Source organism: Miniopterus schreibersii (assembly GCF_964146895.1).
Source record: "Miniopterus schreibersii genome assembly, chromosome: 8".
NCBI classification, from domain to species: Eukaryota; Metazoa; Chordata; class Mammalia; order Chiroptera; family Miniopteridae; genus Miniopterus; species Miniopterus schreibersii.
In genome coordinates, this window is record NC_138109.1 from 9,674,704 (window position 1) to 9,687,413 (window position 12,710).

General features: G+C 42.7%; 1 protein-coding gene across 1 annotated transcript in view; it reads right to left on the reverse strand.

Annotated features, from left to right (window-relative positions):
• CDC42 (cell division cycle 42) overlaps positions 1–8,320 on the reverse strand; it is a 35,717-nt gene extending 27,397 nt beyond the window's left edge. Inside the window, exon 1 of the mRNA XM_081145514.1 lies at positions 8,232–8,320. The gene's annotated coding sequence lies outside the window, so the exon portion shown is untranslated. The remainder of the gene's footprint in view (positions 1–8,231) is intronic.
• Between the last annotated feature and the right edge of the window lie 4,390 nt (positions 8,321–12,710).

Genomic DNA, 12,710 nt, shown 5'->3' on the forward strand with positions numbered 1-12,710 from the left:
AGAAATTTAGTGTCAGCAGAAAACAACACATCTTCAACACTTCACATGCAGGATATGAATTAATCTTGATCCTGAAGAAAATTTAATCACGAAATAGCAATTTTTTAAAAAGATCTGAGACAGCCCAACCTAAGTCCCTAACATGATATACAAAATTATGCCCTTCACCACTCTTCCATTTTTCTCTGGTAACTGGTAACACAGAAATAAGTAAAATAAACTTCCTGTTCCTGGTTCTGATTTAGCTAGATAGAACCAAGAACAAGTTTTTAGGAGAATATCTTCATTTCCATGTAATACATGCAACCGAGAAACAAAAATTCATCCAAAAGATGTCAGTGGGCTCAGCTGGCATGGCTCAGTGATTGAGCGTCAACCTATGAACCAGGAGGTCATGGTTCTATTTCCAGTCAGGGCATATGTCTGGATTGCAGGTTTGATCTCCAGTTGGGGGGGTACAGGAGGCAGCCGATCAATGACTCTCTCGCATCATTGACATTTCTCTCTCTCCCTCTCCCTTTCTCTCCCTGAAATCAAAAAAACCTATTAAAAAAATAAAAAATAAAAGATGGCACTGGGGTGGGGTTTTTTGAGAAGGGAAGAGGGAGGAGTGCGTAGTATATGTAACAGGAAGAAAAAGCAAAATAGATTTTATTTTCTATAAAAGAATTTATAGATTGCCGCAACCTCCTAAAAATTTTTTCTCATGTATGTGCACAATTATTTTTACACTTGATCTTAACCAAAAGGCCAAGAAATGATGAACAATTATTTTTAAAAAACAAATTTTTGGACCTCAGATAAAACAGTTGTGACTTTCAAAGCATTAAAATACTGGCTTTGAAATTACTTTAAGCTTTTCAGAACATTGGAAAATAAAATACACAAACTAAAATCATTGATCCAAGAACAGAGGAAACTGGAGAAGGTGCTTCCATTTCAGATGTTCCATTGCAGCCACTGGACAATCACTTCTCCAGTCCTTAATACTGGTCTGCTTCTCCCTTCCAATACCTTGCCCCAATTTTAAGTAGAGATGGAGCTATTATCCCACAGATACCTCAAAGATGTATTTTATACATAATGTGCTCAATTTCATCCTGAGAAAATGCAAATTAGCAATTTCTGTAAAACAACTCCTGAATGGGATTTAGGCGACAGGAAGAACAGATAATCCATGGCCTTTGCTGAAGTCTGCCATGCACCTGCCTCAGGAACATAAGAAAATGTTTCCCATTTTTCTACCCACAGCAAATTGGCGACACCAACAGCCTTTCAACCTAAAAGAGATTAACAAGTCACCAGACAACAGTGTCTCCCAGTCTATTTTCTCAAAACTTTAAAGGATCTTGGAGGGGATTACAAAGGAAGAAGAGCCTCATCAAACAAGTTTAAGAAGCAATGAATTAAACAGATTCTCTGGGAATTAAGAAGTACAAATTGGATGCCCTGACTAGGTAGCTCAGTTGGTTAGAGCATTGTCCTGATATACCAAGGTTGTGGGTTTGATCCCCAGTCGGGATTTATGCATTTACTCAAGAATCAATCAATAAATGCATAAATAAGTGGAACAACAAATCAATGTTTCTTTCCTTCTCTCTAAAATCAATTTTTTAAAAAAGTACAAATAAAATTGAAAATTAAAATAAATAAAATAAATAAATACAAATTGGTAGTTACAAAATAGTCACAGGAATGTAAAGCACAACATAAGGAATATAGTCAATAATAATGTGATTATGTGTGGTGCCAGGTGGGTACTGAAATAGCGGGGAATCACTCTGTAAACTGTATGATTGTCTAACCATTATGCTGTACACCTGAAACTAATATAAAATAATATTGAATGTCAACTGTAATTGAAAAATAAAATTTTAAAAGCAGATTCGCAGCCCTGGCTGGATAACTCAGTTGGTTAGAGCATCAACCTGATATGCCAAAGTTGCAGGTTCGATCCCCATTCAGGGCACATACAAGAATCAACTAATGAATGAAAAAAAAAAATTAGTAGAACAACAAATCAATGTTTCTCTCTTCCCCCCCTTTACTCTCTCTCTAAAGTCAATAAATAAAAAATAAAAATAAACAAATAAATAGATTCTGACAATCTAACTCCTCTCAGCCTTTAATAAACATATACATTATGAATTTCCAACATGGGGATATAATAAGTAGGGTTTCAATTAATCGGACACCCTCCCCCATGGAAACATCTTTCAGGTATTCTGAAACACTAGAGAAACAACACAGACATTAATCTTAAAATTAAAAATTGTCCCCTAGCCCCATCTCTACTGGTTTATAAACTCTCAAAATGACCTAACATTCCCTCTACCCCTTTGATGAGCAGAATAAACAATATCACCTAAAACAATTCAAACATTTTACAGTTTATATTTTGTACTATTTATACTATTTGTATACTTTCTGAAACAAATAAGGGTATCAGATTAGAGTGCTTTAAACCTTAGCACTCTAATATTCACAGGAATTATCCATTTTTCCTAGTTATCAATGAAAATTTACATTTTAACCCTGGCCAGTGTGGCTCAGTCAGTTGAGAGTCGTCCCATACACCAAAAGGTTGCCAGTTCGATTCCCAATCAGAGCACATGCCCAGGTTGCAGGCTTGATCCCCAGTAGGGGGTATGCAGGAGACAGCAGATCCCAATGTTTTTCTCTCTCTTAAAAAAAGAATAAAAACCTTTTTTAAATTACATTTTAAAATCTAATAATTTATTTTAAAATCTTAATGTTTATCTTAAGCGCCACGATAAAAATATGGTTTTCTGGGGAAGTAGTGAGATATAGTTTAATTCCACTTCAGAAAATTCCATAACTGAGCGAGTCTGAAATAGCACTCAACTGGTGAAACAAAGGTGTATTATAATGAAAAACCCTGAAACCACAGATAGTAATGCTTTGTTAAGAAACTTTATTCTTTGCTTCCTACCCTCATCTGCCTTTAAACAGGTTTAAAAGCAAACCAAAAATAAGTTACAAATATTCTTAAACTGCCAACCAACAAAGCAACTGCACCTGAAATCTTGCTTATGCTTTCTCCTATAAAACATATCTTCTCATACTCCTTAACACTAACTATACAGTGATCTTTTACTCCACCTTCATCTCTCCCTTGTTTCATTTGTTCCTCATTTGGTCTGTCCTCAATCCCTTCTGTCTCTACAAGGAATAGCAAACAGTGATAATCTTTTTAGCTAAAAAGGATGGCTGTGGTTTAACTTCCAACACTACATGGCTTCATAATGCCACTTGGGACACAGAGAATGGACACAGATATGACTGAGACATTGATCCTACAGCTCTCCTGGGGTCTGCAGCACCTCCAGTCAGCCAAGAGCAGTCTCATCCACTTACTATAGTGTGGCATTTTCTATGCCTGCCTTGATTTCAAAAGGGTTAGGAAACACTACTCTAGAGTATACACAGCAAAGAGATAGCACTGTGAATTACTCCTACACCAAATAGTTTAAGAAAAAGGGAAAAGTTATTAGAGAAAAATTCAATCTAGTTCTTTAAAAATATCAATAATTTTTCAATATGCAGCTAAAATAGACTAGATTTTTGGTACTAACATCTTCCCTTGAGATTGGAGATACGATTTTATTCTTTTCTTTTTTTTAATGTCTTTATTGATTTCAGAGAGAGGAAAGGCAAGGGAGAGAAACATGAATGATGAGAGAGAACCACGGATCAGTTGCCTCCTGCATGCCCCCCTCTTGGGGATCAAGCCCACAACCCAGGCATATGCCCTGACCAGGAATCAAACCGTGCTCCTGGTTCATGGGTAGACGCTCAACCACTGACCCACGCAAGCCAGGCACTTCGAACTTTAATGTGCATAAAAATCACGTGGGGGTCTGGTTAAAATGCAGATTCCGATTCAGGGATGGAGCCTGAGATTTCTAATAAGCTCCAAGGTGATGCTCATGCTGCTGATCCACAGACCACACAATGCATACTTGGGAACTTACACCTTTGCTTCTATGAAGCTGGTTGAGATAATGGACAAAAATTTAAAACAGGCAACAATTTCCACTTGGTTTAATAATTTTAATTAATAATAACGGTCTCATGAGATTAATCTGGGGAAGAGATGGTTATTAAAATATTTATGTTTAGGGGAAAAACGCAGATAGTTTCTTAAAAGTGGGGGCCTAAGAGAAGTTGTAATAATAAGAGCAAACACCTACAGAGCACTTCTATGTGCCAGTGAATTGTCTTAAGTACTTCAGAGAGATTAACTGATTTCTCATAACACTGTGAGGCAGGAACCACTGCTAGTCCTATTATACAAACGGTAAACCTGAGTCACTAAGACACTACTTAGATTGCACATAGCTAATAAATGACAGAGCCAGGATTTGAACCCAGGCAGTCCAGTTTCAGATTCTACACTTTTAATCATTATACTAGCAGTATTTTTCTAAAGAACACACAGCAGCAGAATTAAAATGGCAAATCATAATGGCTTATTCTTGGAGAAAATGGTATGTGTTAAAGTGTAGTGTTAAAGCAGAGGGAGAATCATAATGGCTTATTCTTGGAGAAAATGGTATGTGTTAAAGTGTAGTGTTAAAGCAGAGGGAGAAACAAGGTTCTCTTCAGGTGGCAGACCACTGATGCTTGGTGAATACCATGTCTTAACAATATGTAGGTTTTTTATATATTAGGAACTGTTCTGGACTTAAATATTTGAGAAAAAAGTATTTTCCTTAAAAAAATTTAATGGGGCACCATTTTGGTGGCAAAACACATGGTTTCACTTAATAAAACAAGTATTTTAAGACCAATGTCCTGGGGCAACTAGTGAAGAGTTTTCACATCCAGGACCTCTAACAGCAGCAGTGGCAGACACAGCTGAAATGGCAAGTAATGAAAACTGCTTTAGCAAAAATATTTTGGACTGAAGTGATGAGTAACTAAAAGTAGAAACTGGTAAGGGACAAAGCATAACATGACCAGGAATTTGATACTGTCGAGTAGAGAAGTGGCACAATAAGCTGCTATTTGCAAACAAAGAAACAGAGAAATGAAACAAACATTGAAGTCGGAATATTTTTCAAGAGTGTAAGAACTGATCATTAGAGAAGATTTTTCTAGGCAATGGTAAACTGTCCCAGATAGTACAGCTGCAAAGATACTGGACCAAACAGATGGATATGGTCAAACAAAAATATCATCATTTCAATGAGCCCAAATTTGGATATGGCTACACAAGCACAAAAGAAGTCTCAGGAAACACAGAACACAGGCCAATAGAATACACAGAAAGAGAGGGTTAACCCTCAATCATCATCAAATTCATTCAACAAACATTCCTAGGGATACAGGGGTGACCATGCCAAGTCAAAGCCCTGCCCTCATAGAACCTATATTCTAATAGAGGAAAGTAATAGATTTGGAAGAGAATATTGAATATTGAAGGTCCAGAATGAAGCCCTTTGATATAGTAGGATATACAGATCTATTTGAGAGAAATAAGTTCACAAAATATTAAGCCCTCCTCCTGCTGCAGAAGCCCTGAAGCTGGAAATGCTTCTCATTAAGCATTTCTTATCCTCTCGGAAAAAGGCCCTAAAACAATAAAGAAATGCATTTAAAATGTATCTACAAATAAAAGTACAATTTAACTTTTACTTCTAAAAATACCTATAAATACTGCTCCCAGACAGGCACAGTAAATTGTACCTCAGTTTTCCAAATGTGACAGCTCTTGGATTAATAGTTTATTAGTGTTAACCACTTTAAAAATAACTAGAAATGCTTTTCTAATAGACCGTAAAATTATAAGTAGAAAAATTATCCAAATAAAACAAAACAAATCTTAAGTTACAAAAGAGTCAAGACTTGGTCTCGGTGGGCTTTAAAAATCTCACTGATATTTGATTTAAGCCCCCAGGATACCCTAGGCTGTAACGCCTGTCTTAGATTTCTGAAAAATTAAGTTTAACTGAGTACAACTATTCATTATTATGTGAAAACATTTTAAGAGGATGTGATATGTTTCAGGTCCTGAAGAAATTACTAGAAAAAAGCTCATTTTTAATAATTAATTACCAATCTCTTATCTCACTGTCTCAGTCTAAACACTGTAAATTCAAACTAATCCGCTATATTTTAAGAGGAAAGATACAAATTGATATGTGTACATTTAAACTTCTTAAATATAGAAGATTCAAGAAATAAAGCAACAGGGGTAAGTGTTCCTTTATAGTCTTAAAACATGATATAAGTTATGGCAAACGTATTTCAGAAGATCCAAGCTCCACACCTATCCAAACACAAAGCCCATTTAAACCTCCATTTCTTTTAGTGTATCTTAACAAGCAATTTATTCTCTCTATACAAATGAGAAACAATAGGAAAGTACTTGTTCCAGCAAGAACTACTCTTAAAATGCATTACACAATTGGATCTCATTTGCTTTACAATGCTAACATTTTTCTGTGCTACAGTACCCTGTAGTCCATGAAGGATGTACCTGACATTCTGGGGAATACTATGATCCCAAAAGTCTGAAAACGTTACTCAAGTTTTTTTAGTTAAAAATCCAAAACTCGCCCGGCAGGCGTGGCTCAACGGGCGAGCATCAACCAAGGATCCAGGAGATAGGATTCGACTCCCCATCAGGGCCGGCTGGATCCCCAGTCGGGGGCGTGCAGGAAGCAGCGGATCAATGACTCTCTCATCATTGATGATGTTTCTATCTCTCTCTCCCTCTCCATTCCTCTCTCTGAAATCAATAAAGATATATATGTTTTTAAAAATCCAAAACTCGTTTTTAATAACAAAACTAAGTGTCTAACGAGCAAAGATTAGGGGTAAAATCAACTGATTCTTTTCCCTTGTCACAAAAAGCCATGTGAGTCAACATAGGTAGGCACGCTGCATCCGTAAGTCATATGGGAGACGTTAAACAGTCTGGGAAAGTCTTTCTGGACCAGAGATGCTTCTACAAATGAACTCACTTCACTGGAGTACAAAGGGATCTTTAAAGGTATTGCCTACCTAAGTGGCTGTAGAAGGTGTTGTCTTACGCTTTATCCCCTGGCACAAACTAATCTTGAGATTTTAAACCTTCCTGGCTTTTAGGTGCATTTGAGACGACCGGGATTTGAAAAGACCTGTGAATACGATGCGTTGAGAAGCAGGAAGGATATGCAACTAAGGCTGCAAAATGCTGTCTTAAATGGGTGAGTCCCTGATTTGCAGGAGTTAAAACTCTCACCCCTTATATTGCGATGACGTAATCTTCCACACTACATTTCTCTTGGACTTAAAGGGGAGGAAAAAAACGAACAAAGAAAATTTCCCCCTAATAAGAGGAATTAAGAAAGGGGCAGAACGACAGTTTCGAGAGGTGGTTAGGTAACTCCCAGAAAGGGAAGCTTCAGCTGAATAGACAGAGGAATAGGGTTGGAGAAGCAAACGAAAATGGTATTAGGAACTCAATCTAAAGCAGGAGTAAAAAGACTGGAGAAACGGGGATCAGACCCACCCCGCCCGGGCCAAACGTCGGGAGGCGAGGCTGCGGAGGGAGGGAAGCGCGTCGCAGGCCTGGCCCGGGGCAGCCAGCGAGCCGCCCCCTCCTGGGCCGCCACTTCCCCGCCGCGCTAGCAATTCCGCTCCCCTCCCCCCGCCCGCCGCAAAATGTCCGCGGCGGCGCCCGGAGAAGCAGGAAGTCGAAGCCCGGGCGCAGAGGGCAGACCCAGCCCGGGCGCCCCGGCCACAGGCACGCCCGCTCAGCCGGGCGCCCGCGAGCGGCTTCCAGGCACCGACCCACGGCGGCCGGCCTGCCGCCCGCCTCGGAGCCAGCGGGACCGGCCGGGGGGAGGGGAGCCCGGGCGGCCGGGATGGGTGTGACCCCTTCCTTCCGCCGCTGCCCGGTGACAGCCCGGCCCCGCCCGCGCCCTCAGGCCGGCACCCCGCGACCGGCCGCCCTCCCCTCAGCCAGGCGGGCGCCCCTCGCCTTCCCCGCCGGGACCCCCTCCCCTCTGTTCTCCTATAGAACCCAGACCCGCGCTCGCCCGCACAGCGCCGCGCGAGCGCGGCATCCCCCGTCCCCCACCCTGCGACCCGCGCTCCAAGGCTTCCTCGGAACCCAGAGGCGGGGTGTCCCCGCGGACGAGGAGAGGCCGGGGACGGCGCGGTGGGGACGGGACTGTTGGGAAGATACTCCCGCAGGGAGCCTCAGGCCCCGCACTCACCTCAGCTTCTCCGCCGGGGCGTTGGCAGCACTGCGCGGGGTCTCCTCGGCTGCCGGACAGGGGCACGCGCCTGACGTCAGCACGCAGGTGACGCACGGTTGGGTACCCGCGGAAGTGGGAGGGATCGGGAGGCGAACCCAGGCTGAGCTGGGACCTGAAGTCATCCCCCGCCCTGGCTCCGGTCGCCTATCGCGCACGCGCCAGCCGACGCGCCTTCCTCGTTTGCTGCGAGCTCCTCGCATCTTTCTCGGATGGTTGTATTTACAATAATAGTGTAAACGGTCGTTGGCAAAGCGCTTCCACTAACATTGCTTTTGGTCCTTGCAGTCTTGTGAAGTACAGTAGTATCATCCCTAATTCGCAGCGAGCGCGGAGATTACTCAAAGCGGGAGCGACTTGCCGGAGACCACCCTGCGGGTGGATGGCCCTGTATTTTGTGGGTCCACCCTGGCATGAAAACCGAGCCTACGCCCAGTCTCCCTCGCTCCAGCCACAGCGTCCTTTTGCTTTAGAGACTTCCTCCCCACTGCAAGGCCTTCCCCTCACTTTCCCCTGCCTTGGCCTCTTCACCAGCCCTTCGGTTGGCTCTCGGCCCTTCCTGATCATCTATCCTCACAGCACCTGTTTATCATCTGTCTTTCCTGCTAGTGTGGGAGCTTGGGGAAACAGGAACCTTCTCTGTCGTTTTCTCAGATGTGTCCCAGTGTTAGAGGAAAACAGTTTATCTTAATAGTTTGTTTATTGATGACTACCACAGCTATTTGGCCAAGAAAGACACCTGTTTTCAATATATTTTATTTAATAGTCATTTTCTTCTGGACTTTTCTTAATTACACAAGAATAACTACATTTTTGAGTGATTACTATAGGCATGGTGCTAACTTTGCATGTAACAGTAGCTAATTTAATACTCAACAACCATTTTATAAGTTAAGAACTAGTACCCCCATTTATTGATACATGAACTTAGGCTCAGAGGTGTTAAAGGGCTGGCCCAAGGTCTCCAAGGCAGGCAGTGGCAGAGCTGAGATTTGAACCTGGGAGGCTGGCTCTAGTTGACTACATAATACTCAGCAGGTTTGTTATGGAGAAATCAACACATAAACTTCAGCTGTGGTCCTGCCTCTAATAATACTGTTAATATTTTAATGTGTAATGTATCAGTATTTATCTATTATATTTGTTACATCTATTGCACAAAAACATTGTAATCTGCTTTTCTCTCTCAAAACTACATCGTGAACATCTTGTTGTGTCCAATAAAGCATTCTTTATAAAGGCTATATTCTAATGCATGGGAATTATAATATTTATCCAATCTCCTGTTGGAATCAAAGTTGGTTTTGGCTATCAAAAATTTTTTACTATTGTAAAAGTGCATAAGCTTAGTTTCTTAAACTTGAGGGAAAACTGGTTGTTGTTTCTCCTCTGCAAGGCCAGTTGGCAGTGACCTTTCCTTCATCCTTCCTCACAATCCCATGAATGTCCCCAGACAATGTCTGCCCTTTCCACCAGCAGCAATATCTTGATGGGGTGTCACCCAACTGCTTGGCTTTTCCTGCCTTTATTCTGAGGACAAGGACTCACTTAGAACTTTGTCTATTATGTTGTCAGGTTTTTGTTGGAAGGCCCCTCCCCCAACTTTTCACAGCCCAAAAGGCAGTGGCATTACTACTTTACCCCAGTCTACCCCTTTCCTTGCTGCTGGCCCATCCAGACACCAGCCTCCCACTGCCCCACTGGCTATAGCTGCCTTAGGAGATGTCCAGTTCCACTTCCTCTGTGGTTACAAGCCCAGTGTCCATTCTTCCTTCTTCTGGTAGCACTTCCATTTCTCCTGGAGCCACCCCTCCCCCCATTCTCACTCCAACTAACTCTAGAGGAGATGATTGTACCCCCAGTTGCAGGGATAGACTGGTGACCCAGGCTTGGCCAATCAGAGCATTTTAGAGAGTGCCCTTGCTGCAGCATTTCAGTAATGGACATATGACCAAATGAGAGCCAATGAGATTCTATCCTGGGACTTTGGTCAGAACTGTCCAGTTGAATGAAGCTATCAGCTGAGGGCAACATGTAGCCAAGCCACTGCTGGCAGTCATCTTCCCACTGCAAGGAGAGAGGCTGCCTGAGACCAAGACGGGAAAAACAGAGCTGAGAGATGGGGACAGTGACACCAAGTCCCAGCAGCACTGTTTGAGCCCTTGGATTCTGTCTTGCTTCAGCTTTAGCCACATGAGCTAATAAAATCCCTATACTGCCTGAGCCAGGTTGAGTAGGTCTCTGCCTCAACTGTGAGACTCTTGATGAATCACTCTGCCACCCCTGCCCCCCATGTCTGCCCTTGTGTGGTACTTGCCACAATCCTCTGTGTAGATGATTCCCAAATCTCTACCTCTTCCAGTGCTTATTCCCACCCCCATTTCCAAATTTCAGCTACTCAGAAGTCCCATCAGCACTACTGAAATCATCTTCCAGTTCCCACCTGTTCCAGGTTCTGTGGTGCTCATATCTGCTTTGGGCCCCCACACCCTTGTACAGCCAGGGGCTCCCAACCTTTCCTGCATCATAGATCCTGTACCCACAAAATTAATACCCAACTTCTAGAGGTATCCTTTGAGAATCTCTGTTTTAATTCATTTTATACAGCACAACCTTCATCTTCCCAGATATCAGCTCTTACCAAGTCACTTGCAGGCTTAGGAATCCCTCGTGTTTTCTCCTTTATCTTCCAAGTAAAATTCTAAGTCCTTCAACCAGGCATTCTGTGTCCTCGGTGATCTGGCACCAACTTGCTTTTCCAAAGTTATTTGCTTTTCCCTTCTGTATTAGGGGTCTCCAGAGGAGCAGAACCAATAGGAAAGAGCTACACCTACATCTATTTCCCTTTCTTTCTGCCTATTCTATATCTCCTATTTTATATATATTAAGGAATTGACTCACACAACTATGGAGGCTGATAAGTCCCAAGATCTGCAGGGTGAGTTGGCAAGTCAAACACCCAGGAGAGCAAATGGTGTAGTTCCAGTCCAAGTGTCCTAGGGCATGAGAAGCAGGAGAGCCGATGTCTCAGTTGCAGTCCAATGGCCAGCTGGCTCAAGACCCAGGAAAGACCAATGTTTCAGTTTAAGTCCAAAGGCAGGAATAATTTTCCCTAACTCGAGGGTTGGACAGCCTTTTGTTCTATTCAGGCCTTCAACTGATTATATGAGTCCTACCACATTAGGGAGAGCAGTCTGCAGTATTCAGTCCACCAATCCAAATATTAATCTCATCCCCAAACACCCTCACCCCCAGAATAATGTTTGACCAAATATCTGGGCACCTCATGGCCCAGTCAAGTTGGCACACAAGATTAAACATCACACTTTCCATCACACGCCTTATGCTGACAACTTCCTTTTGTGCATTCAGGTACCATAATTTCTTGCCACTAAACCCCTGCTCACGCTGTTCCCTTTGCCTAGAACACCTTTCCTGCTCATCCATTCTATCTGTCAATTCCCATTATGAACTCAACCTTTTGCCAACACTGACCTGTGTCCTTTCCCACCTCAGCGCCTCTGCAGATTCAGTGGTTCCCTTCTCTGTCTGCCAAACTCCTACTCCTCTCTCCTTCAAATACTATCCTAGACCTCAGCTCTGAAGCCCTGCCTGACAGCCCCAGGCCACAATCACTCTTATTACACTTTGTATTTTGAGCGTATCATATTAGAATCATTTCTATTTGTGCTAACACAACCATTAGTCTATGAGCAGGCAGGGATCTTACTCATTTTTGTATGCTTTGACCTAATTTCATGACACACTGCTGGCCCGGCCATCAAAAATGTTTGATAAATAATGCATGAATGAACTTAATGCCACCTCTTCCACAAAGCCTGCTCTGCTTCCGGCTGCCAAAAGGGATCTCTGCCTCCTGAAAAACACCGATAGCACTTACCTGGGGACTTCTTCAGGCCCTCACCCTGTTCTGGCATGTATCTCCATGCTGTCTCTGCGTGGCTGCAAGATCCCGGGCAGGCGCGGTTTTGAAAGCATCTCTGTACTCTTCAGGTGCCTTAAACATAGTGAGCACTTAAACACAGGCTGAGTGAGAGAAGCCTCCAAACTGTGTTGTCTGCCAAATGCTGAAGACCACAAGTCCACCACCTTCTCCCCAGAGCCTGAAAAGGTTTACGAAAGACGAGGATGATCCACATTCAAGAGGCTCACCTGCTTGGTCTTCAGTCCTAGGATTTACATGAGAAAATCCTAATATAAGGCTTGCCATGTGATTCATAGGTGATAAAACCATATAGGAAAGTCAGGAATTGATTATTATTTTTAAAAATCCAGCTGTTGGCTGCCCCTAAATGAGGTTGTAATCTAGGAGGGATGGGGGCTGGAGGGGGCAGGTGTTGGCAATATTCTGTTTCATGACCTGGATGATGGTTACATGGATGTTTGCTTCGTAATTATTTACTGTACTGTACATTTGTG